Below are 20,649 nucleotides of genomic sequence, written 5' to 3'. Positions count from 1 at the left end.
CCACGCAAAGAGACTGACAGAGGCCACGGCGCTTGCTGGGTTAACGTGAAAAAGCTGTTTTGGCCCGTACGGGGATCGAACCCGCGACCTTGGCGTTATTAGCACCACGCTCTAACCAACTGAGCTAACCGGCCTCGGGGACCGAGCGCCCGTCAAGCAGGAACGACAAAGGAGCTCCCAGTGACGACGATCGATGTACATGCAAGAAAAATGTTTCTCTCGGGCCGTGAAAAACAGAAGAGGAGCTCTCGTGTTTCTGCCCGGTTTCGAACCGGGGACCTTTCGCGTGTTAGGCGAACGTGATAACCACTACACTACAGAAACCAGCTACACTCCTCGAGGCCACCTTGAGATTCCACAGGCCACATGGGACCAGTACAGCTTGACTTTGGACTGACGTACTGATCAATTCTTTACATGGTGAAATACACCTGCACTTTACCGTGAGCCAGGACCCTGCGTCTTGGAGACTTGGCCGTACCGAAATCAGCCACGTTGCCCGTGGCGCAGTGGCCCTTTCTTTGATTTTCCAGCGAGGCGCTGAACACATTACTCCGACAGCAGTCACAATCGCAGGGCAGTTTTCCAATCCGACCGCATGGACTTTGTCCAGAAGCTCCCCCCTCGTTAGGGCAGAGGAGACCGACTTCCCACGTGAAAGGCAGATCTGCTCCCCACGAAACTAATGAAAATGGCTTGATGGCCTGTGTCATACGCTGCTGGACTTTTAGCTTGAGTCTAAGCTGTGCATGGGCTTGTCTGTGGTAGCAACTGAAGTTCAGAGGGTGGTGAGCTACATCGCCCCTCCTGGTCCCAACATGGAACAGCGCACTCAGTAAGATCACTTCAACTTAAGCAGCCATGAAGGGCACAGAGACGTTGCCTATGACCGCACTTTAAGGCATCTTGATTGAGCCATGGACCTTTAAAGCATTCAGTTGCGCCTCGTCCGGATGAGCTATCCATCGTCCAAGGCCTTGCGCTTGCGCGTGCCAGCTGGCGCGTACGCCGACCATGCTCTGTGTCGTTAGCCCTGTACCATGTGAGCCAAGAAGTCCCTGGGCTTTGGAGACGGGTATGTCTTTGGCATCAAATGATACGAGCGCAGCAAAGGAAAAGGGGAATTAGCTCAAATGGTAGAGCGCTCGCTTAGCATGCGAGAGGTAGCGGGATCGATGCCCGCATTCTCCAGCAAGAGCTTTTATCCAAGGTCCACGCAAAGAGACTGACAGAGGCCACGGCGCTTGCTGGGTTAACGTGAAAAAGCTGTTTTGGCCCGTACGGGGATCGAACCCGCGACCTTGGCGTTATTAGCACCACGCTCTAACCAACTGAGCTAACCGGCCCCGGGGACCGAGCGCCCGTCAAGCAGGAACGACAAAGGAGCTCCCAGTGACGACGATCGATGTACATGCAAGAAAAATGTTTCTCTCGGGCCGTGAAAAACAGAAGAGGAGCTCTCGTGTTTCTGCCCGGTTTCGAACCGGGGACCTTTCGCGTGTTAGGCGAACGTGATAACCACTACACTACAGAAACCAGCTACACTCCTCGAGGCCACCTTGAGATTCCACAGGCCACATGGGACCAGTACAGCTTGACTTTGGACTGACGTACTGATCAATTCTTTACATGGTGAAATACACCTGCACTTTACCGTGAGCCAGGACCCTGCGTCTTGGAGACTTGGCCGTACCGAAATCAGCCACGTTGCCCGTGGCGCAGTGGCCCTTTCTTTGATTTTCCAGCGAGGCGCTGAACACATTACTCCGACAGCAGTCACAATCGCAGGGCAGTTTTCCAATCCGACCGCATGGACTTTGTCCAGAAGCTCCCCCCTCGTTAGGGCAGAGGAGACCGACTTCCCACGTGAAAGGCAGATCTGCTCCCCACGAAACTAATGAAAATGGCTTGATGGCCTGTGTCATACGCTGCTGGACTTTTAGCTTGAGTCTAAGCTGTGCATGGGCTTGTCTGTGGTAGCAACTGAAGTTCAGAGGGTGGTGAGCTACATCGCCCCTCCTGGTCCCAACATGGAACAGCGCACTCAGTAAGATCACTTCAACTTAAGCAGCCATGAAGGGCACAGAGACGTTGCCTATGACCGCACTTTAAGGCATCTTGATTGAGCCATGGACCTTTAAAGCATTCAGTTGCGCCTCGTCCGGATGAGCTATCCATCGTCCAAGGCCTTGCGCTTGCGCGTGCCAGCTGGCGCGTACGCCGACCATGCTCTGTGTCGTTAGCCCTGTACCATGTGAGCCAAGAAGTCCCTGGGCTTTGGAGACGGGTATGTCTTTGGCATCAAATGATACGAGCGCAGCAAAGGAAAAGGGGAATTAGCTCAAATGGTAGAGCGCTCGCTTAGCATGCGAGAGGTAGCGGGATCGATGCCCGCATTCTCCAGCAAGAGCTTTTATCCAAGGTCCACGCAAAGAGACTGACAGAGGCCACGGCGCTTGCTGGGTTAACGTGAAAAAGCTGTTTTGGCCCGTACGGGGATCGAACCCGCGACCTTGGCGTTATTAGCACCACGCTCTAACCAACTGAGCTAACCGGCCTCGGGGACCGAGCGCCCGTCAAGCAGGAACGACAAAGGAGCTCCCAGTGACGACGATCGATGTACATGCAAGAAAAATGTTTCTCTCGGGCCGTGAAAAACAGAAGAGGAGCTCTCGTGTTTCTGCCCGGTTTCGAACCGGGGACCTTTCGCGTGTTAGGCGAACGTGATAACCACTACACTACAGAAACCAGCTACACTCCTCGAGGCCACCTTGAGATTCCACAGGCCACATGGGACCAGTACAGCTTGACTTTGGACTGACGTACTGATCAATTCTTTACATGGTGAAATACACCTGCACTTTACCGTGAGCCAGGACCCTGCGTCTTGGAGACTTGGCCGTACCGAAATCAGCCACGTTGCCCGTGGCGCAGTGGCCCTTTCTTTGATTTTCCAGCGAGGCGCTGAACACATTACTCCGACAGCAGTCACAATCGCAGGGCAGTTTTCCAATCCGACCGCATGGACTTTGTCCAGAAGCTCCCCCCTCGTTAGGGCAGAGGAGACCGACTTCCCACGTGAAAGGCAGATCTGCTCCCCACGAAACTAATGAAAATGGCTTGATGGCCTGTGTCATACGCTGCTGGACTTTTAGCTTGAGTCTAAGCTGTGCATGGGCTTGTCTGTGGTAGCAACTGAAGTTCAGAGGGTGGTGAGCTACATCGCCCCTCCTGGTCCCAACATGGAACAGCGCACTCAGTAAGATCACTTCAACTTAAGCAGCCATGAAGGGCACAGAGACGTTGCCTATGACCGCACTTTAAGGCATCTTGATTGAGCCATGGACCTTTAAAGCATTCAGTTGCGCCTCGTCCGGATGAGCTATCCATCGTCCAAGGCCTTGCGCTTGCGCGTGCCAGCTGGCGCGTACGCCGACCATGCTCTGTGTCGTTAGCCCTGTACCATGTGAGCCAAGAAGTCCCTGGGCTTTGGAGACGGGTATGTCTTTGGCATCAAATGATACGAGCGCAGCAAAGGAAAAGGGGAATTAGCTCAAATGGTAGAGCGCTCGCTTAGCATGCGAGAGGTAGCGGGATCGATGCCCGCATTCTCCAGCAAGAGCTTTTATCCAAGGTCCACGCAAAGAGACTGACAGAGGCCACGGCGCTTGCTGGGTTAACGTGAAAAAGCTGTTTTGGCCCGTACGGGGATCGAACCCGCGACCTTGGCGTTATTAGCACCACGCTCTAACCAACTGAGCTAACCGGCCCCGGGGACCGAGCGCCCGTCAAGCAGGAACGACAAAGGAGCTCCCAGTGACGACGATCGATGTACATGCAAGAAAAATGTTTCTCTCGGGCCGTGAAAAACAGAAGAGGAGCTCTCGTGTTTCTGCCCGGTTTCGAACCGGGGACCTTTCGCGTGTTAGGCGAACGTGATAACCACTACACTACAGAAACCAGCTACACTCCTCGAGGCCACCTTGAGATTCCACAGGCCACATGGGACCAGTACAGCTTGACTTTGGACTGACGTACTGATCAATTCTTTACATGGTGAAATACACCTGCACTTTACCGTGAGCCAGGACCCTGCGTCTTGGAGACTTGGCCGTACCGAAATCAGCCACGTTGCCCGTGGCGCAGTGGCCCTTTCTTTGATTTTCCAGCGAGGCGCTGAACACATTACTCCGACAGCAGTCACAATCGCAGGGCAGTTTTCCAATCCGACCGCATGGACTTTGTCCAGAAGCTCCCCCCTCGTTAGGGCAGAGGAGACCGACTTCCCACGTGAAAGGCAGATCTGCTCCCCACGAAACTAATGAAAATGGCTTGATGGCCTGTGTCATACGCTGCTGGACTTTTAGCTTGAGTCTAAGCTGTGCATGGGCTTGTCTGTGGTAGCAACTGAAGTTCAGAGGGTGGTGAGCTACATCGCCCCTCCTGGTCCCAACATGGAACAGCGCACTCAGTAAGATCACTTCAACTTAAGCAGCCATGAAGGGCACAGAGACGTTGCCTATGACCGCACTTTAAGGCATCTTGATTGAGCCATGGACCTTTAAAGCATTCAGTTGCGCCTCGTCCGGATGAGCTATCCATCGTCCAAGGCCTTGCGCTTGCGCGTGCCAGCTGGCGCGTACGCCGACCATGCTCTGTGTCGTTAGCCCTGTACCATGTGAGCCAAGAAGTCCCTGGGCTTTGGAGACGGGTATGTCTTTGGCATCAAATGATACGAGCGCAGCAAAGGAAAAGGGGAATTAGCTCAAATGGTAGAGCGCTCGCTTAGCATGCGAGAGGTAGCGGGATCGATGCCCGCATTCTCCAGCAAGAGCTTTTATCCAAGGTCCACGCAAAGAGACTGACAGAGGCCACGGCGCTTGCTGGGTTAACGTGAAAAAGCTGTTTTGGCCCGTACGGGGATCGAACCCGCGACCTTGGCGTTATTAGCACCACGCTCTAACCAACTGAGCTAACCGGCCTCGGGGACCGAGCGCCCGTCAAGCAGGAACGACAAAGGAGCTCCCAGTGACGACGATCGATGTACATGCAAGAAAAATGTTTCTCTCGGGCCGTGAAAAACAGAAGAGGAGCTCTCGTGTTTCTGCCCGGTTTCGAACCGGGGACCTTTCGCGTGTTAGGCGAACGTGATAACCACTACACTACAGAAACCAGCTACACTCCTCGAGGCCACCTTGAGATTCCACAGGCCACATGGGACCAGTACAGCTTGACTTTGGACTGACGTACTGATCAATTCTTTACATGGTGAAATACACCTGCACTTTACCGTGAGCCAGGACCCTGCGTCTTGGAGACTTGGCCGTACCGAAATCAGCCACGTTGCCCGTGGCGCAGTGGCCCTTTCTTTGATTTTCCAGCGAGGCGCTGAACACATTACTCCGACAGCAGTCACAATCGCAGGGCAGTTTTCCAATCCGACCGCATGGACTTTGTCCAGAAGCTCCCCCCTCGTTAGGGCAGAGGAGACCGACTTCCCACGTGAAAGGCAGATCTGCTCCCCACGAAACTAATGAAAATGGCTTGATGGCCTGTGTCATACGCTGCTGGACTTTTAGCTTGAGTCTAAGCTGTGCATGGGCTTGTCTGTGGTAGCAACTGAAGTTCAGAGGGTGGTGAGCTACATCGCCCCTCCTGGTCCCAACATGGAACAGCGCACTCAGTAAGATCACTTCAACTTAAGCAGCCATGAAGGGCACAGAGACGTTGCCTATGACCGCACTTTAAGGCATCTTGATTGAGCCATGGACCTTTAAAGCATTCAGTTGCGCCTCGTCCGGATGAGCTATCCATCGTCCAAGGCCTTGCGCTTGCGCGTGCCAGCTGGCGCGTACGCCGACCATGCTCTGTGTCGTTAGCCCTGTACCATGTGAGCCAAGAAGTCCCTGGGCTTTGGAGACGGGTATGTCTTTGGCATCAAATGATACGAGCGCAGCAAAGGAAAAGGGGAATTAGCTCAAATGGTAGAGCGCTCGCTTAGCATGCGAGAGGTAGCGGGATCGATGCCCGCATTCTCCAGCAAGAGCTTTTATCCAAGGTCCACGCAAAGAGACTGACAGAGGCCACGGCGCTTGCTGGGTTAACGTGAAAAAGCTGTTTTGGCCCGTACGGGGATCGAACCCGCGACCTTGGCGTTATTAGCACCACGCTCTAACCAACTGAGCTAACCGGCCTCGGGGACCGAGCGCCCGTCAAGCAGGAACGACAAAGGAGCTCCCAGTGACGACGAGCGATGTACATGCAAGAAAAATGTTTCTCTCGGGCCGTGAAAAACAGAAGAGGAGCTCTCGTGTTTCTGCCCGGTTTCGAACCGGGGACCTTTCGCGTGTTAGGCGAACGTGATAACCACTACACTACAGAAACCAGCTACACTCCTCGAGGCCACCTTGAGATTCCACAGGCCACATGGGACCAGTACAGCTTGACTTTGGACTGACGTACTGATCAATTCTTTACATGGTGAAATACACCTGCACTTTACCGTGAGCCAGGACCCTGCGTCTTGGAGACTTGGCCGTACCGAAATCAGCCACGTTGCCCGTGGCGCAGTGGCCCTTTCTTTGATTTTCCAGCGAGGCGCTGAACACATTACTCCGACAGCAGTCACAATCGCAGGGCAGTTTTCCAATCCGACCGCATGGACTTTGTCCAGAAGCTCCCCCCTCGTTAGGGCAGAGGAGACCGACTTCCCACGTGAAAGGCAGATCTGCTCCCCACGAAACTAATGAAAATGGCTTGATGGCCTGTGTCATACGCTGCTGGACTTTTAGCTTGAGTCTAAGCTGTGCATGGGCTTGTCTGTGGTAGCAACTGAAGTTCAGAGGGTGGTGAGCTACATCGCCCCTCCTGGTCCCAACATGGAACAGCGCACTCAGTAAGATCACTTCAACTTAAGCAGCCATGAAGGGCACAGAGACGTTGCCTATGACCGCACTTTAAGGCATCTTGATTGAGCCATGGACCTTTAAAGCATTCAGTTGCGCCTCGTCCGGATGAGCTATCCATCGTCCAAGGCCTTGCGCTTGCGCGTGCCAGCTGGCGCATACGCCGACCATGCTCTGTGTCGTTAGCCCTGTACCATGTGAGCCAAGAAGTCCCTGGGCTTTGGAGACGGGTATGTCTTTGGCATCAAATGATACGAGCGCAGCAAAGGAAAAGGGGAATTAGCTCAAATGGTAGAGCGCTCGCTTAGCATGCGAGAGGTAGCGGGATCGATGCCCGCATTCTCCAGCAAGAGCTTTTATCCAAGGTCCACGCAAAGAGACTGACAGAGGCCACGGCGCTTGCTGGGTTAACGTGAAAAAGCTGTTTTGGCCCGTACGGGGATCGAACCCGCGACCTTGGCGTTATTAGCACCACGCTCTAACCAACTGAGCTAACCGGCCTCGGGGACCGAGCGCCCGTCAAGCAGGAACGACAAAGGAGCTCCCAGTGACGACGATCGATGTACATGCAAGAAAAATGTTTCTCTCGGGCCGTGAAAAACAGAAGAGGAGCTCTCGTGTTTCTGCCCGGTTTCGAACCGGGGACCTTTCGCGTGTTAGGCGAACGTGATAACCACTACACTACAGAAACCAGCTACACTCCTCGAGGCCACCTTGAGATTCCACAGGCCACATGGGACCAGTACAGCTTGACTTTGGACTGACGTACTGATCAATTCTTTACATGGTGAAATACACCTGCACTTTACCGTGAGCCAGGACCCTGCGTCTTGGAGACTTGGCCGTACCGAAATCAGCCACGTTGCCCGTGGCGCAGTGGCCCTTTCTTTGATTTTCCAGCGAGGCGCTGAACACATTACTCCGACAGCAGTCACAATCGCAGGGCAGTTTTCCAATCCGACCGCATGGACTTTGTCCAGAAGCTCCCCCCTCGTTAGGGCAGAGGAGACCGACTTCCCACGTGAAAGGCAGATCTGCTCCCCACGAAACTAATGAAAATGGCTTGATGGCCTGTGTCATACGCTGCTGGACTTTTAGCTTGAGTCTAAGCTGTGCATGGGCTTGTCTGTGGTAGCAACTGAAGTTCAGAGGGTGGTGAGCTACATCGCCCCTCCTGGTCCCAACATGGAACAGCGCACTCAGTAAGATCACTTCAACTTAAGCAGCCATGAAGGGCACAGAGACGTTGCCTATGACCGCACTTTAAGGCATCTTGATTGAGCCATGGACCTTTAAAGCATTCAGTTGCGCCTCGTCCGGATGAGCTATCCATCGTCCAAGGCCTTGCGCTTGCGCGTGCCAGCTGGCGCGTACGCCGACCATGCTCTGTGTCGTTAGCCCTGTACCATGTGAGCCAAGAAGTCCCTGGGCTTTGGAGACGGGTATGTCTTTGGCATCAAATGATACGAGCGCAGCAAAGGAAAAGGGGAATTAGCTCAAATGGTAGAGCGCTCGCTTAGCATGCGAGAGGTAGCGGGATCGATGCCCGCATTCTCCAGCAAGAGCTTTTATCCAAGGTCCACGCAAAGAGACTGACAGAGGCCACGGCGCTTGCTGGGTTAACGTGAAAAAGCTGTTTTGGCCCGTACGGGGATCGAACCCGCGACCTTGGCGTTATTAGCACCACGCTCTAACCAACTGAGCTAACCGGCCTCGGGGACCGAGCGCCCGTCAAGCAGGAACGACAAAGGAGCTCCCAGTGACGACGAGCGATGTACATGCAAGAAAAATGTTTCTCTCGGGCCGTGAAAAACAGAAGAGGAGCTCTCGTGTTTCTGCCCGGTTTCGAACCGGGGACCTTTCGCGTGTTAGGCGAACGTGATAACCACTACACTACAGAAACCAGCTACACTCCTCGAGGCCACCTTGAGATTCCACAGGCCACATGGGACCAGTACAGCTTGACTTTGGACTGACGTACTGATCAATTCTTTACATGGTGAAATACACCTGCACTTTACCGTGAGCCAGGACCCTGCGTCTTGGAGACTTGGCCGTACCGAAATCAGCCACGTTGCCCGTGGCGCAGTGGCCCTTTCTTTGATTTTCCAGCGAGGCGCTGAACACATTACTCCGACAGCAGTCACAATCGCAGGGCAGTTTTCCAATCCGACCGCATGGACTTTGTCCAGAAGCTCCCCCCTCGTTAGGGCAGAGGAGACCGACTTCCCACGTGAAAGGCAGATCTGCTCCCCACGAAACTAATGAAAATGGCTTGATGGCCTGTGTCATACGCTGCTGGACTTTTAGCTTGAGTCTAAGCTGTGCATGGGCTTGTCTGTGGTAGCAACTGAAGTTCAGAGGGTGGTGAGCTACATCGCCCCTCCTGGTCCCAACATGGAACAGCGCACTCAGTAAGATCACTTCAACTTAAGCAGCCATGAAGGGCACAGAGACGTTGCCTATGACCGCACTTTAAGGCATCTTGATTGAGCCATGGACCTTTAAAGCATTCAGTTGCGCCTCGTCCGGATGAGCTATCCATCGTCCAAGGCCTTGCGCTTGCGCGTGCCAGCTGGCGCATACGCCGACCATGCTCTGTGTCGTTAGCCCTGTACCATGTGAGCCAAGAAGTCCCTGGGCTTTGGAGACGGGTATGTCTTTGGCATCAAATGATACGAGCGCAGCAAAGGAAAAGGGGAATTAGCTCAAATGGTAGAGCGCTCGCTTAGCATGCGAGAGGTAGCGGGATCGATGCCCGCATTCTCCAGCAAGAGCTTTTATCCAAGGTCCACGCAAAGAGACTGACAGAGGCCACGGCGCTTGCTGGGTTAACGTGAAAAAGCTGTTTTGGCCCGTACGGGGATCGAACCCGCGACCTTGGCGTTATTAGCACCACGCTCTAACCAACTGAGCTAACCGGCCTCGGGGACCGAGCGCCCGTCAAGCAGGAACGACAAAGGAGCTCCCAGTGACGACGATCGATGTACATGCAAGAAAAATGTTTCTCTCGGGCCGTGAAAAACAGAAGAGGAGCTCTCGTGTTTCTGCCCGGTTTCGAACCGGGGACCTTTCGCGTGTTAGGCGAACGTGATAACCACTACACTACAGAAACCAGCTACACTCCTTGAGGCCACCTTGAGATTCCACAGGCCACATGGGACCAGTACAGCTTGACTTTGGACTGACGTACTGATCAATTCTTTACATGGTGAAATACACCTGCACTTTACCGTGAGCCAGGACCCTGCGTCTTGGAGACTTGGCCGTACCGAAATCAGCCACGTTGCCCGTGGCGCAGTGGCCCTTTCTTTGATTTTCCAGCGAGGCGCTGAACACATTACTCCGACAGCAGTCACAATCGCAGGGCAGTTTTCCAATCCGACCGCATGGACTTTGTCCAGAAGCTCCCCCCTCGTTAGGGCAGAGGAGACCGACTTCCCACGTGAAAGGCAGATCTGCTCCCCACGAAACTAATGAAAATGGCTTGATGGCCTGTGTCATACGCTGCTGGACTTTTAGCTTGAGTCTAAGCTGTGCATGGGCTTGTCTGTGGTAGCAACTGAAGTTCAGAGGGTGGTGAGCTACATCGCCCCTCCTGGTCCCAACATGGAACAGCGCACTCAGTAAGATCACTTCAACTTAAGCAGCCATGAAGGGCACAGAGACGTTGCCTATGACCGCACTTTAAGGCATCTTGATTGAGCCATGGACCTTTAAAGCATTCAGTTGCGCCTCGTCCGGATGAGCTATCCATCGTCCAAGGCCTTGCGCTTGCGCGTGCCAGCTGGCGCGTACGCCGACCATGCTCTGTGTCGTTAGCCCTGTACCATGTGAGCCAAGAAGTCCCTGGGCTTTGGAGACGGGTATGTCTTTGGCATCAAATGATACGAGCGCAGCAAAGGAAAAGGGGAATTAGCTCAAATGGTAGAGCGCTCGCTTAGCATGCGAGAGGTAGCGGGATCGATGCCCGCATTCTCCAGCAAGAGCTTTTATCCAAGGTCCACGCAAAGAGACTGACAGAGGCCACGGCGCTTGCTGGGTTAACGTGAAAAAGCTGTTTTGGCCCGTACGGGGATCGAACCCGCGACCTTGGCGTTATTAGCACCACGCTCTAACCAACTGAGCTAACCGGCCTCGGGGACCGAGCGCCCGTCAAGCAGGAACGACAAAGGAGCTCCCAGTGACGACGATCGATGTACATGCAAGAAAAATGTTTCTCTCGGGCCGTGAAAAACAGAAGAGGAGCTCTCGTGTTTCTGCCCGGTTTCGAACCGGGGACCTTTCGCGTGTTAGGCGAACGTGATAACCACTACACTACAGAAACCAGCTACACTCCTTGAGGCCACCTTGAGATTCCACAGGCCACATGGGACCAGTACAGCTTGACTTTGGACTGACGTACTGATCAATTCTTTACATGGTGAAATACACCTGCACTTTACCGTGAGCCAGGACCCTGCGTCTTGGAGACTTGGCCGTACCGAAATCAGCCACGTTGCCCGTGGCGCAGTGGCCCTTTCTTTGATTTTCCAGCGAGGCGCTGAACACATTACTCCGACAGCAGTCACAATCGCAGGGCAGTTTTCCAATCCGACCGCATGGACTTTGTCCAGAAGCTCCCCCCTCGTTAGGGCAGAGGAGACCGACTTCCCACGTGAAAGGCAGATCTGCTCCCCACGAAACTAATGAAAATGGCTTGATGGCCTGTGTCATACGCTGCTGGACTTTTAGCTTGAGTCTAAGCTGTGCATGGGCTTGTCTGTGGTAGCAACTGAAGTTCAGAGGGTGGTGAGCTACATCGCCCCTCCTGGTCCCAACATGGAACAGCGCACTCAGTAAGATCACTTCAACTTAAGCAGCCATGAAGGGCACAGAGACGTTGCCTATGACCGCACTTTAAGGCATCTTGATTGAGCCATGGACCTTTAAAGCATTCAGTTGCGCCTCGTCCGGATGAGCTATCCATCGTCCAAGGCCTTGCGCTTGCGCGTGCCAGCTGGCGCGTACGCCGACCATGCTCTGTGTCGTTAGCCCTGTACCATGTGAGCCAAGAAGTCCCTGGGCTTTGGAGACGGGTATGTCTTTGGCATCAAATGATACGAGCGCAGCAAAGGAAAAGGGGAATTAGCTCAAATGGTAGAGCGCTCGCTTAGCATGCGAGAGGTAGCGGGATCGATGCCCGCATTCTCCAGCAAGAGCTTTTATCCAAGGTCCACGCAAAGAGACTGACAGAGGCCACGGCGCTTGCTGGGTTAACGTGAAAAAGCTGTTTTGGCCCGTACGGGGATCGAACCCGCGACCTTGGCGTTATTAGCACCACGCTCTAACCAACTGAGCTAACCGGCCTCGGGGACCGAGCGCCCGTCAAGCAGGAACGACAAAGGAGCTCCCAGTGACGACGATCGATGTACATGCAAGAAAAATGTTTCTCTCGGGCCGTGAAAAACAGAAGAGGAGCTCTCGTGTTTCTGCCCGGTTTCGAACCGGGGACCTTTCGCGTGTTAGGCGAACGTGATAACCACTACACTACAGAAACCAGCTACACTCCTTGAGGCCACCTTGAGATTCCACAGGCCACATGGGACCAGTACAGCTTGACTTTGGACTGACGTACTGATCAATTCTTTACATGGTGAAATACACCTGCACTTTACCGTGAGCCAGGACCCTGCGTCTTGGAGACTTGGCCGTACCGAAATCAGCCACGTTGCCCGTGGCGCAGTGGCCCTTTCTTTGATTTTCCAGCGAGGCGCTGAACACATTACTCCGACAGCAGTCACAATCGCAGGGCAGTTTTCCAATCCGACCGCATGGACTTTGTCCAGAAGCTCCCCCCTCGTTAGGGCAGAGGAGACCGACTTCCCACGTGAAAGGCAGATCTGCTCCCCACGAAACTAATGAAAATGGCTTGATGGCCTGTGTCATACGCTGCTGGACTTTTAGCTTGAGTCTAAGCTGTGCATGGGCTTGTCTGTGGTAGCAACTGAAGTTCAGAGGGTGGTGAGCTACATCGCCCCTCCTGGTCCCAACATGGAACAGCGCACTCAGTAAGATCACTTCAACTTAAGCAGCCATGAAGGGCACAGAGACGTTGCCTATGACCGCACTTTAAGGCATCTTGATTGAGCCATGGACCTTTAAAGCATTCAGTTGCGCCTCGTCCGGATGAGCTATCCATCGTCCAAGGCCTTGCGCTTGCACGTGCCAGCTGGCGCGTACGCCGACCATGCTCTGTGTCGTTAGCCCTGTACCATGTGAGCCAAGAAGTCCCTGGGCTTTGGAGACGGGTATGTCTTTGGCATCAAATGATACGAGCGCAGCAAAGGAAAAGGGGAGTTAGCTCAAATGGTAGAGCGCTCGCTTAGCATGCGAGAGGTAGCGGGATCGATGCCCGCATTCTCCAGCAAGAGCTTTTATCCAAGGTCCACGCAAAGAGACTGACAGAGGCCACGGCGCTTGCTGGGTTAACGTGAAAAAGCTGTTTTGGCCCGTACGGGGATCGAACCCGCGACCTTGGCGTTATTAGCACCACGCTCTAACCAACTGAGCTAACCGGCCTCGGGGACCGAGCGCCCGTCAAGCAGGAACGACAAAGGAGCTCCCAGTGACGACGATCGATGTACATGCAAGAAAAATGTTTCTCTCGGGCCGTGAAAAACAGAAGAAGAGCTCTCGTGTTTCTGCCCGGTTTCGAACCGGGGACCTTTCGCGTGTTAGGCGAACGTGATAACCACTACACTACAGAAACCAGCTACACTCCTCGAGGCCACCTTGATATTCCACAGGCCACATGGGACCAGTACAGCTTGACTTTGGACTGACGTACTGATCAATTCTTTACATGGTGAAATACACCTGCACTTTACCGTGAGCCAGGACCCTGCGTCTTGGAGACTTGGCCGTACCGAAATCAGCCACGTTGCCCGTGGCGCAGTGGCCCTTTCTTTGATTTTCCAGCGAGGCGCTGAACACATTACTCCGACAGCAGTCACAATCGCAGGGCAGTTTTCCAATCCGACCGCATGGACTTTGTCCAGAAGCTCCCCCCTCGTTAGGGCAGAGGAGACCGACTTCCCACGTGAAAGGCAGATCTGCTCCCCACGAAACTAATGAAAATGGCTTGATGGCCTGTGTCATACGCTGCTGGACTTTTAGCTTGAGTCTAAGCTGTGCATGGGCTTGTCTGTGGTAGCAACTGAAGTTCAGAGGGTGGTGAGCTACATCGCCCCTCCTGGTCCCAACATGGAACAGCGCACTCAGTAAGATCACTTCAACTTAAGCAGCCATGAAGGGCACAGAGACGTTGCCTATGACCGCACTTTAAGGCATCTTGATTGAGCCATGGACCTTTAAAGCATTCAGTTGCGCCTCGTCCGGATGAGCTATCCATCGTCCAAGGCCTTGCGCTTGCGCGTGCCAGCTGGCGCGTACGCCGACCATGCTCTGTGTCGTTAGCCCTGTACCATGTGAGCCAAGAAGTCCCTGGGCTTTGGAGACGGGTATGTCTTTGGCATCAAATGATACGAGCGCAGCAAAGGAAAAGGGGAATTAGCTCAAATGGTAGAGCGCTCGCTTAGCATGCGAGAGGTAGCGGGATCGATGCCCGCATTCTCCAGCAAGAGCTTTTATCCAAGGTCCACGCAAAGAGACTGACAGAGGCCACGGCGCTTGCTGGGTTAACGTGAAAAAGCTGTTTTGGCCCGTACGGGGATCGAACCCGCGACCTTGGCGTTATTAGCACCACGCTCTAACCAACTGAGCTAACCGGCCTCGGGGACCGAGCGCCCGTCAAGCAGGAACGACAAAGGAGCTCCCAGTGACGACGATCGATGTACATGCAAGAAAAATGTTTCTCTCGGGCCGTGAAAAACAGAAGAAGAGCTCTCGTGTTTCTGCCCGGTTTCGAACCGGGGACCTTTCGCGTGTTAGGCGAACGTGATAACCACTACACTACAGAAACCAGCTACACTCCTCGAGGCCACCTTGAGATTCCACAGGCCACATGGGACCAGTACAGCTTGACTTTGGACTGACGTACTGATCAATTCTTTACATGGTGAAATACACCTGCACTTTACCGTGAGCCAGGACCCTGCGTCTTGGAGACTTGGCCGTACCGAAATCAGCCACTTTGCCCGTGGCGCAGTGGCCCTTTCTTTGATTTTCCAGCGAGGCGCTGAACACATTACTCCGACAGCAGTCACAATCGCAGGGCAGTTTTCCAATCCGACCGCATGGACTTTGTCCAGAAGCTCCCCCCTCGTTAGGGCAGAGGAGACCGACTTCCCACGTGAAAGGCAGATCTGCTCCCCACGAAACTAATGAAAATGGCTTGATGGCCTGTGTCATACGCTGCTGGACTTTTAGCTTGAGTCTAAGCTGTGCATGGGCTTGTCTGTGGTAGCAACTGAAGTTCAGAGGGTGGTGAGCTACATCGCCCCTCCTGGTCCCAACATGGAACAGCGCACTCAGTAAGATCACTTCAACTTAAGCAGCCATGAAGGGCACAGAGACGTTGCCTATGACCGCACTTTAAGGCATCTTGATTGAGCCATGGACCTTTAAAGCATTCAGTTGCGCCTCGTCCGGATGAGCTATCCATCGTCCAAGGCCTTGCGCTTGCGCGTGCCAGCTGGCGCGTACGCCGACCATGCTCTGTGTCGTTAGCCCTGTACCATGTGAGCCAAGAAGTCCCTGGGCTTTGGAGACGGGTATGTCTTTGGCATCAAATGATACGAGCGCAGCAAAGGAAAAGGGGAATTAGCTCAAATGGTAGAGCGCTCGCTTAGCATGCGAGAGGTAGCGGGATCGATGCCCGCATTCTCCAGCAAGAGCTTTTATCCAAGGTCCACGCAAAGAGACTGACAGAGGCCACGGCGCTTGCTGGGTTAACGTGAAAAAGCTGTTTTGGCCCGTACGGGGATCGAACCCGCGACCTTGGCGTTATTAGCACCACGCTCTAACCAACTGAGCTAACCGGCCTCGGGGACCGAGCGCCCGTCAAGCAGGAACGACAAAGGAGCTCCCAGTGACGACGATCGATGTACATGCAAGAAAAATGTTTCTCTCGGGCCGTGAAAAACAGAAGAAGAGCTCTCGTGTTTCTGCCCGGTTTCGAACCGGGGACCTTTCGCGTGTTAGGCGAACGTGATAACCACTACACTACAGAAACCAGCTACACTCCTCGAGGCCACCTTGAGATTCCACAGGCCACATGGGACCAGTACAGCTTGACTTTGGACTGACGTACTGATCAATTCTTTACATGGTGAAATACACCTGCACTTTACCGTGAGCCAGGACCCTGCGTCTTGGAGACTTGGCCGTACCGAAATCAGCCACGTTGCCCGTGGCGCAGTGGCCCTTTCTTTGATTTTCCAGCGAGGCGCTGAACACATTACTCCGACAGCAGTCACAATCGCAGGGCAGTTTTCCAATCCGACCGCATGGACTTTGTCCAGAAGCTCCCCCCTCGTTAGGGCAGAGGAGACCGACTTCCCACGTGAAAGGCAGATCTGCTCCCCACGAAACTAATGAAAATGGCTTGATGGCCTGTGTCATACGCTGCTGGACTTTTAGCTTGAGTCTAAGCTGTGCATGGGCTTGTCTGTGGTAGCAACTGAAGTTCAGAGGGTGGTGAGCTACATCGCCCCTCCTGGTCCCAACATGGAACAGCGCACTCAGTAAGATCACTTCAACTTAAGCAGCCATGAAGGGCACAGAGACGTTGCCTATGACCGCACTTTAAGGCATCTTGATTGAGCCATGGACCTTTAAAGCATTCAGTTGCGCCTCGTCCGGATGAGCTATCCATCGTCCAAGGCCTTGCGCTTGCGCGTGCCAGCTGGCGCGTACGCCGACCATGCTCTGTGTCGTTAGCCCTGTACCATGTGAGCCAAGAAGTCCCTGGGCTTTGGAGACGGGTATGTCTTTGGCATCAAATGATACGAGCGCAGCAAAGGAAAAGGGGAATTAGCTCAAATGGTAGAGCGCTCGCTTAGCATGCGAGAGGTAGCGGGATCGATGCCCGCATTCTCCAGCAAGAGCTTTTATCCAAGGTCCACGCAAAGAGACTGACAGAGGCCACGGCGCTTGCTGGGTTAACGTGAAAAAGCTGTTTTGGCCCGTACGGGGATCGAACCCGCGACCTTGGCGTTATTAGCACCACGCTCTAACCAACTGAGCTAACCGGCCTCGGGGACCGAGCGCCCGTCAAGCAGGAACGACAAAGGAGCTCCCAGTGACGACGATCGATGTACATGCAAGAAAAATGTTTCTCTCGGGCCGTGAAAAACAGAAGAGGAGCTCTCGTGTTTCTGCCCGGTTTCGAACCGGGGACCTTTCGCGTGTTAGGCGAACGTGATAACCACTACACTACAGAAACCAGCTACACTCCTCGAGGCCACCTTGAGATTCCACAGGCCACATGGGACCAGTACAGCTTGACTTTGGACTGACGTACTGATCAATTCTTTACATGGTGAAATACACCTGCACTTTACCGTGAGCCAGGACCCTGCGTCTTGGAGACTTGGCCGTACCGAAATCAGCCACGTTGCCCGTGGCGCAGTGGCCCTTTCTTTGATTTTCCAGCGAGGCGCTGAACACATTACTCCGACAGCAGTCACAATCGCAGGGCAGTTTTCCAATCCGACCGCATGGACTTTGTCCAGAAGCTCCCCCCTCGTTAGGGCAGAGGAGACCGACTTCCCACGTGAAAGGCAGATCTGCTCCCCACGAAACTAATGAAAATGGCTTGATGGCCTGTGTCATACGCTGCTGGACTTTTAGCTTGAGTCTAAGCTGTGCATGGGCTTGTCTGTGGTAGCAACTGAAGTTCAGAGGGTGGTGAGCTACATCGCCCCTCCTGGTCCCAACATGGAACAGCGCACTCAGTAAGATCACTTCAACTTAAGCAGCCATGAAGGGCACAGAGACGTTGCCTATGACCGCACTTTAAGGCATCTTGATTGAGCCATGGACCTTTAAAGCATTCAGTTGCGCCTCGTCCGGATGAGCTATCCATCGTCCAAGGCCTTGCGCTTGCGCGTGCCAGCTGGCGCGTACGCCGACCATGCTCTGTGTCGTTAGCCCTGTACCATGTGAGCCAAGAAGTCCCTGGGCTTTGGAGACGGGTATGTCTTTGGCATCAAATGATACGAGCGCAGCAAAGGAAAAGGGGAATTAGCTCAAATGGTAGAGCGCTCGCTTAGCATGCGAGAGGTAGCGGGATCGATGCCCGCATTCTCCAGCAAGAGCTTTTATCCAAGGTCCACGCAAAGAGACTGACAGAGGCCACGGCGCTTGCTGGGTTAACGTGAAAAAGCTGTTTTGGCCCGTACGGGGATCGAACCCGCGACCTTGGCGTTATTAGCACCACGCTCTAACCAACTGAGCTAACCGGCCTCGGGGACCGAGCGCCCGTCAAGCAGGAACGACAAAGGAGCTCCCAGTGACGACGATCGATGTACATGCAAGAAAAATGTTTCTCTCGGGCCGTGAAAAACAGAAGAGGAGCTCTCGTGTTTCTGCCCGGTTTCGAACCGGGGACCTTTCGCGTGTTAGGCGAACGTGATAACCACTACACTACAGAAACCAGCTACACTCCTCGAGGCCACCTTGAGATTCCACAGGCCACATGGGACCAGTACAGCTTGACTTTGGACTGACGTACTGATCAATTCTTTACATGGTGAAATACACCTGCACTTTACCGTGAGCCAGGACCCTGCGTCTTGGAGACTTGGCCGTACCGAAATCAGCCACGTTGCCCGTGGCGCAGTGGCCCTTTCTTTGATTTTCCAGCGAGGCGCTGAACACATTACTCCGACAGCAGTCACAATCGCAGGGCAGTTTTCCAATCCGACCGCATGGACTTTGTCCAGAAGCTCCCCCCTCGTTAGGGCAGAGGAGACCGACTTCCCACGTGAAAGGCAGATCTGCTCCCCACGAAACTAATGAAAATGGCTTGATGGCCTGTGTCATACGCTGCTGGACTTTTAGCTTGAGTCTAAGCTGTGCATGGGCTTGTCTGTGGTAGCAACTGAAGTTCAGAGGGTGGTGAGCTACATCGCCCCTCCTGGTCCCAACATGGAACAGCGCACTCAGTAAGATCACTTCAACTTAAGCAGCCATGAAGGGCACAGAGACGTTGCCTATGACCGCACTTTAAGGCATCTTGATTGAGCCATGGACCTTTAAAGCATTCAGTTGCGCCTCGTCCGGATGAGCTATCCATCGTCCAAGGCCTTGCGCTTGCGCGTGCCAGCTGGCGCGTACGCCGACCATGCTCTGTGTCGTTAGCCCTGTACCATGTGAGCCAAGAAGTCCCTGGGCTTTGGAGACGGGTATGTCTTTGGCATCAAATGATACGAGCGCAGCAAAGGAAAAGGGGAATTAGCTCAAATGGTAGAGCGCTCGCTTAGCATGCGAGAGGTAGCGGGATCGATGCCCGCATTCTCCAGCAAGAGCTTTTATCCAAGGTCCACGCAAAGAGACTGACAGAGGCCACGGCGCTTGCTGGGTTAACGTGAAAAAGCTGTTTTGGCCCGTACGGGGATCGAACCCGCGACCTTGGCGTTATTAGCACCACGCTCTAACCAACTGAGCTAACCGGCCTCGGGGACCGAGCGCCCGTCAAGCAGGAACGACAAAGGAGCTCCCAGTGACGACGATCGATGTACATGCAAGAAAAATGTTTCTCTCGGGCCGTGAAAAACAGAAGAAGAGCTCTCGTGTTTCTGCCCGGTTTCGAACCGGGGACCTTTCGCGTGTTAGGCGAACGTGATAACCACTACACTACAGAAACCAGCTACACTCCTCGAGGCCACCTTGAGATTCCACAGGCCACATGGGACCAGTACAGCTTGACTTTGGACTGACGTACTGATCAATTCTTTACATGGTGAAATACACCTGCACTTTACCGTGAGCCAGGACCCTGCGTCTTGGAGACTTGGCCGTACCGAAATCAGCCACGTTGCCCGTGGCGCAGTGGCCCTTTCTTTGATTTTCCAGCGAGGCGCTGAACACATTACTCCGACAGCAGTCACAATCGCAGGGCAGTTTTCCAATCCGACCGCATGGACTTTGTCCAGAAGCTCCCCCCTCGTTAGGGCAGAGGAGACCGACTTCCCACGTGAAAGGCAGATCTGCTCCCCACGAAACTAATGAAAATGGCTTGATGGCCTGTGTCATACGCTGCTGGACTTTTAGCTTGAGTCTAAGCTGTGCATGGGCTTGTCTGTGGTAGCAACTGAAGTTCAGAGGGTGGTGAGCTACATCGCCCCTCCTGGTCCCAACATGGAACAGCGCACTCAGTAAGATCACTTCAACTTAAGCAGCCATGAAGGGCACAGAGACGTTGCCTATGACCGCACTTTAAGGCATCTTGATTGAGCCATGGACCTTTAAAGCATTCAGTTGCGCCTCGTCCGGATGAGCTATCCATCGTCCAAGGCCTTGCGCTTGCGCGTGCCAGCTGGCGCGTACGCCTACCATGCTCTGTGTCGTTAGCCCTGTACCATGTGAGCCAAGAAGTCCCTGGGCTTTGGAGACGGGTATGTCTTTGGCATCAAATGATACGAGCGCAGCAAAGGAAAAGGGGAATTAGCTCAAATGGTAGAGCGCTCGCTTAGCATGCGAGAGGTAGCGGGATCGATGCCCGCATTCTCCAGCAAGAGCTTTTATCCAAGGTCCACGCAAAGAGACTGACAGAGGCCACGGCGCTTGCTGGGTTAAC

At 53.9% G+C, this 20,649-nt stretch overlaps 51 non-coding genes across 51 annotated transcripts; 17 read left to right on the top strand and 34 right to left on the bottom strand.

Moving 5' to 3' along the window:
* Nucleotides 1-60: 60 nt before the first annotated feature.
* On the bottom strand, nucleotides 61-134 carry trnai-aau (transfer RNA isoleucine (anticodon AAU)). The gene has a single exon. It is a non-coding gene; the product is annotated as a tRNA-Ile (tRNA).
* A 117-nt stretch (nucleotides 135-251) lies between these two features.
* trnav-aac (transfer RNA valine (anticodon AAC)) lies at nucleotides 252-324 on the bottom strand. The gene has a single exon. It is a non-coding gene; the product is annotated as a tRNA-Val (tRNA).
* A 794-nt stretch (nucleotides 325-1,118) lies between these two features.
* Nucleotides 1,119-1,191, top strand: trnaa-agc (transfer RNA alanine (anticodon AGC)). The gene has a single exon. It is a non-coding gene; the product is annotated as a tRNA-Ala (tRNA).
* An 81-nt stretch (nucleotides 1,192-1,272) lies between these two features.
* On the bottom strand, nucleotides 1,273-1,346 carry trnai-aau (transfer RNA isoleucine (anticodon AAU)). The gene has a single exon. It is a non-coding gene; the product is annotated as a tRNA-Ile (tRNA).
* A 117-nt stretch (nucleotides 1,347-1,463) lies between these two features.
* On the bottom strand, nucleotides 1,464-1,536 carry trnav-aac (transfer RNA valine (anticodon AAC)). The gene has a single exon. It is a non-coding gene; the product is annotated as a tRNA-Val (tRNA).
* A 794-nt stretch (nucleotides 1,537-2,330) lies between these two features.
* Nucleotides 2,331-2,403, top strand: trnaa-agc (transfer RNA alanine (anticodon AGC)). Its single transcript has one exon. It is a non-coding gene; the product is annotated as a tRNA-Ala (tRNA).
* Nucleotides 2,404-2,484: 81 nt separating this feature from the next.
* trnai-aau (transfer RNA isoleucine (anticodon AAU)) lies at nucleotides 2,485-2,558 on the bottom strand. Its single transcript has one exon. It is a non-coding gene; the product is annotated as a tRNA-Ile (tRNA).
* A 117-nt stretch (nucleotides 2,559-2,675) lies between these two features.
* Nucleotides 2,676-2,748, bottom strand: trnav-aac (transfer RNA valine (anticodon AAC)). The gene has a single exon. It is a non-coding gene; the product is annotated as a tRNA-Val (tRNA).
* A 794-nt stretch (nucleotides 2,749-3,542) lies between these two features.
* On the top strand, nucleotides 3,543-3,615 carry trnaa-agc (transfer RNA alanine (anticodon AGC)). The gene has a single exon. It is a non-coding gene; the product is annotated as a tRNA-Ala (tRNA).
* An 81-nt stretch (nucleotides 3,616-3,696) lies between these two features.
* On the bottom strand, nucleotides 3,697-3,770 carry trnai-aau (transfer RNA isoleucine (anticodon AAU)). Its single transcript has one exon. It is a non-coding gene; the product is annotated as a tRNA-Ile (tRNA).
* A 117-nt stretch (nucleotides 3,771-3,887) lies between these two features.
* trnav-aac (transfer RNA valine (anticodon AAC)) lies at nucleotides 3,888-3,960 on the bottom strand. Its single transcript has one exon. It is a non-coding gene; the product is annotated as a tRNA-Val (tRNA).
* A 794-nt stretch (nucleotides 3,961-4,754) lies between these two features.
* trnaa-agc (transfer RNA alanine (anticodon AGC)) lies at nucleotides 4,755-4,827 on the top strand. The gene has a single exon. It is a non-coding gene; the product is annotated as a tRNA-Ala (tRNA).
* An 81-nt stretch (nucleotides 4,828-4,908) lies between these two features.
* Nucleotides 4,909-4,982, bottom strand: trnai-aau (transfer RNA isoleucine (anticodon AAU)). Its single transcript has one exon. It is a non-coding gene; the product is annotated as a tRNA-Ile (tRNA).
* Nucleotides 4,983-5,099: 117 nt separating this feature from the next.
* On the bottom strand, nucleotides 5,100-5,172 carry trnav-aac (transfer RNA valine (anticodon AAC)). Its single transcript has one exon. It is a non-coding gene; the product is annotated as a tRNA-Val (tRNA).
* Nucleotides 5,173-5,966: 794 nt separating this feature from the next.
* trnaa-agc (transfer RNA alanine (anticodon AGC)) lies at nucleotides 5,967-6,039 on the top strand. The gene has a single exon. It is a non-coding gene; the product is annotated as a tRNA-Ala (tRNA).
* Nucleotides 6,040-6,120: 81 nt separating this feature from the next.
* trnai-aau (transfer RNA isoleucine (anticodon AAU)) lies at nucleotides 6,121-6,194 on the bottom strand. Its single transcript has one exon. It is a non-coding gene; the product is annotated as a tRNA-Ile (tRNA).
* A 117-nt stretch (nucleotides 6,195-6,311) lies between these two features.
* Nucleotides 6,312-6,384, bottom strand: trnav-aac (transfer RNA valine (anticodon AAC)). Its single transcript has one exon. It is a non-coding gene; the product is annotated as a tRNA-Val (tRNA).
* A 794-nt stretch (nucleotides 6,385-7,178) lies between these two features.
* Nucleotides 7,179-7,251, top strand: trnaa-agc (transfer RNA alanine (anticodon AGC)). The gene has a single exon. It is a non-coding gene; the product is annotated as a tRNA-Ala (tRNA).
* Nucleotides 7,252-7,332: 81 nt separating this feature from the next.
* trnai-aau (transfer RNA isoleucine (anticodon AAU)) lies at nucleotides 7,333-7,406 on the bottom strand. Its single transcript has one exon. It is a non-coding gene; the product is annotated as a tRNA-Ile (tRNA).
* A 117-nt stretch (nucleotides 7,407-7,523) lies between these two features.
* Nucleotides 7,524-7,596, bottom strand: trnav-aac (transfer RNA valine (anticodon AAC)). The gene has a single exon. It is a non-coding gene; the product is annotated as a tRNA-Val (tRNA).
* A 794-nt stretch (nucleotides 7,597-8,390) lies between these two features.
* On the top strand, nucleotides 8,391-8,463 carry trnaa-agc (transfer RNA alanine (anticodon AGC)). Its single transcript has one exon. It is a non-coding gene; the product is annotated as a tRNA-Ala (tRNA).
* Nucleotides 8,464-8,544: 81 nt separating this feature from the next.
* Nucleotides 8,545-8,618, bottom strand: trnai-aau (transfer RNA isoleucine (anticodon AAU)). The gene has a single exon. It is a non-coding gene; the product is annotated as a tRNA-Ile (tRNA).
* A 117-nt stretch (nucleotides 8,619-8,735) lies between these two features.
* Nucleotides 8,736-8,808, bottom strand: trnav-aac (transfer RNA valine (anticodon AAC)). The gene has a single exon. It is a non-coding gene; the product is annotated as a tRNA-Val (tRNA).
* A 794-nt stretch (nucleotides 8,809-9,602) lies between these two features.
* Nucleotides 9,603-9,675, top strand: trnaa-agc (transfer RNA alanine (anticodon AGC)). Its single transcript has one exon. It is a non-coding gene; the product is annotated as a tRNA-Ala (tRNA).
* Nucleotides 9,676-9,756: 81 nt separating this feature from the next.
* On the bottom strand, nucleotides 9,757-9,830 carry trnai-aau (transfer RNA isoleucine (anticodon AAU)). Its single transcript has one exon. It is a non-coding gene; the product is annotated as a tRNA-Ile (tRNA).
* A 117-nt stretch (nucleotides 9,831-9,947) lies between these two features.
* On the bottom strand, nucleotides 9,948-10,020 carry trnav-aac (transfer RNA valine (anticodon AAC)). The gene has a single exon. It is a non-coding gene; the product is annotated as a tRNA-Val (tRNA).
* A 794-nt stretch (nucleotides 10,021-10,814) lies between these two features.
* On the top strand, nucleotides 10,815-10,887 carry trnaa-agc (transfer RNA alanine (anticodon AGC)). The gene has a single exon. It is a non-coding gene; the product is annotated as a tRNA-Ala (tRNA).
* An 81-nt stretch (nucleotides 10,888-10,968) lies between these two features.
* On the bottom strand, nucleotides 10,969-11,042 carry trnai-aau (transfer RNA isoleucine (anticodon AAU)). The gene has a single exon. It is a non-coding gene; the product is annotated as a tRNA-Ile (tRNA).
* Nucleotides 11,043-11,159: 117 nt separating this feature from the next.
* On the bottom strand, nucleotides 11,160-11,232 carry trnav-aac (transfer RNA valine (anticodon AAC)). The gene has a single exon. It is a non-coding gene; the product is annotated as a tRNA-Val (tRNA).
* A 794-nt stretch (nucleotides 11,233-12,026) lies between these two features.
* Nucleotides 12,027-12,099, top strand: trnaa-agc (transfer RNA alanine (anticodon AGC)). The gene has a single exon. It is a non-coding gene; the product is annotated as a tRNA-Ala (tRNA).
* An 81-nt stretch (nucleotides 12,100-12,180) lies between these two features.
* On the bottom strand, nucleotides 12,181-12,254 carry trnai-aau (transfer RNA isoleucine (anticodon AAU)). The gene has a single exon. It is a non-coding gene; the product is annotated as a tRNA-Ile (tRNA).
* Nucleotides 12,255-12,371: 117 nt separating this feature from the next.
* trnav-aac (transfer RNA valine (anticodon AAC)) lies at nucleotides 12,372-12,444 on the bottom strand. Its single transcript has one exon. It is a non-coding gene; the product is annotated as a tRNA-Val (tRNA).
* Nucleotides 12,445-13,238: 794 nt separating this feature from the next.
* On the top strand, nucleotides 13,239-13,311 carry trnaa-agc (transfer RNA alanine (anticodon AGC)). Its single transcript has one exon. It is a non-coding gene; the product is annotated as a tRNA-Ala (tRNA).
* Nucleotides 13,312-13,392: 81 nt separating this feature from the next.
* On the bottom strand, nucleotides 13,393-13,466 carry trnai-aau (transfer RNA isoleucine (anticodon AAU)). The gene has a single exon. It is a non-coding gene; the product is annotated as a tRNA-Ile (tRNA).
* Nucleotides 13,467-13,583: 117 nt separating this feature from the next.
* On the bottom strand, nucleotides 13,584-13,656 carry trnav-aac (transfer RNA valine (anticodon AAC)). The gene has a single exon. It is a non-coding gene; the product is annotated as a tRNA-Val (tRNA).
* Nucleotides 13,657-14,450: 794 nt separating this feature from the next.
* Nucleotides 14,451-14,523, top strand: trnaa-agc (transfer RNA alanine (anticodon AGC)). Its single transcript has one exon. It is a non-coding gene; the product is annotated as a tRNA-Ala (tRNA).
* Nucleotides 14,524-14,604: 81 nt separating this feature from the next.
* Nucleotides 14,605-14,678, bottom strand: trnai-aau (transfer RNA isoleucine (anticodon AAU)). The gene has a single exon. It is a non-coding gene; the product is annotated as a tRNA-Ile (tRNA).
* A 117-nt stretch (nucleotides 14,679-14,795) lies between these two features.
* trnav-aac (transfer RNA valine (anticodon AAC)) lies at nucleotides 14,796-14,868 on the bottom strand. Its single transcript has one exon. It is a non-coding gene; the product is annotated as a tRNA-Val (tRNA).
* A 794-nt stretch (nucleotides 14,869-15,662) lies between these two features.
* Nucleotides 15,663-15,735, top strand: trnaa-agc (transfer RNA alanine (anticodon AGC)). The gene has a single exon. It is a non-coding gene; the product is annotated as a tRNA-Ala (tRNA).
* An 81-nt stretch (nucleotides 15,736-15,816) lies between these two features.
* On the bottom strand, nucleotides 15,817-15,890 carry trnai-aau (transfer RNA isoleucine (anticodon AAU)). The gene has a single exon. It is a non-coding gene; the product is annotated as a tRNA-Ile (tRNA).
* A 117-nt stretch (nucleotides 15,891-16,007) lies between these two features.
* On the bottom strand, nucleotides 16,008-16,080 carry trnav-aac (transfer RNA valine (anticodon AAC)). Its single transcript has one exon. It is a non-coding gene; the product is annotated as a tRNA-Val (tRNA).
* A 794-nt stretch (nucleotides 16,081-16,874) lies between these two features.
* On the top strand, nucleotides 16,875-16,947 carry trnaa-agc (transfer RNA alanine (anticodon AGC)). Its single transcript has one exon. It is a non-coding gene; the product is annotated as a tRNA-Ala (tRNA).
* An 81-nt stretch (nucleotides 16,948-17,028) lies between these two features.
* On the bottom strand, nucleotides 17,029-17,102 carry trnai-aau (transfer RNA isoleucine (anticodon AAU)). The gene has a single exon. It is a non-coding gene; the product is annotated as a tRNA-Ile (tRNA).
* Nucleotides 17,103-17,219: 117 nt separating this feature from the next.
* Nucleotides 17,220-17,292, bottom strand: trnav-aac (transfer RNA valine (anticodon AAC)). The gene has a single exon. It is a non-coding gene; the product is annotated as a tRNA-Val (tRNA).
* A 794-nt stretch (nucleotides 17,293-18,086) lies between these two features.
* On the top strand, nucleotides 18,087-18,159 carry trnaa-agc (transfer RNA alanine (anticodon AGC)). Its single transcript has one exon. It is a non-coding gene; the product is annotated as a tRNA-Ala (tRNA).
* An 81-nt stretch (nucleotides 18,160-18,240) lies between these two features.
* On the bottom strand, nucleotides 18,241-18,314 carry trnai-aau (transfer RNA isoleucine (anticodon AAU)). The gene has a single exon. It is a non-coding gene; the product is annotated as a tRNA-Ile (tRNA).
* A 117-nt stretch (nucleotides 18,315-18,431) lies between these two features.
* Nucleotides 18,432-18,504, bottom strand: trnav-aac (transfer RNA valine (anticodon AAC)). Its single transcript has one exon. It is a non-coding gene; the product is annotated as a tRNA-Val (tRNA).
* Nucleotides 18,505-19,298: 794 nt separating this feature from the next.
* On the top strand, nucleotides 19,299-19,371 carry trnaa-agc (transfer RNA alanine (anticodon AGC)). The gene has a single exon. It is a non-coding gene; the product is annotated as a tRNA-Ala (tRNA).
* Nucleotides 19,372-19,452: 81 nt separating this feature from the next.
* trnai-aau (transfer RNA isoleucine (anticodon AAU)) lies at nucleotides 19,453-19,526 on the bottom strand. The gene has a single exon. It is a non-coding gene; the product is annotated as a tRNA-Ile (tRNA).
* A 117-nt stretch (nucleotides 19,527-19,643) lies between these two features.
* On the bottom strand, nucleotides 19,644-19,716 carry trnav-aac (transfer RNA valine (anticodon AAC)). The gene has a single exon. It is a non-coding gene; the product is annotated as a tRNA-Val (tRNA).
* Nucleotides 19,717-20,510: 794 nt separating this feature from the next.
* Nucleotides 20,511-20,583, top strand: trnaa-agc (transfer RNA alanine (anticodon AGC)). Its single transcript has one exon. It is a non-coding gene; the product is annotated as a tRNA-Ala (tRNA).
* The last annotated feature ends 66 nt before the right edge of the window (nucleotides 20,584-20,649 follow it).

The sequence above is a fragment of the Hoplias malabaricus genome, chromosome 15 (assembly GCF_029633855.1).
Source record: "Hoplias malabaricus isolate fHopMal1 chromosome 15, fHopMal1.hap1, whole genome shotgun sequence".
In the NCBI taxonomy this organism is placed as follows: domain Eukaryota; kingdom Metazoa; phylum Chordata; class Actinopteri; order Characiformes; family Erythrinidae; genus Hoplias; species Hoplias malabaricus.
Note: the sequence above shows the minus strand (reverse complement) of the source record. Positions and strands in the feature narration are given on the sequence as shown.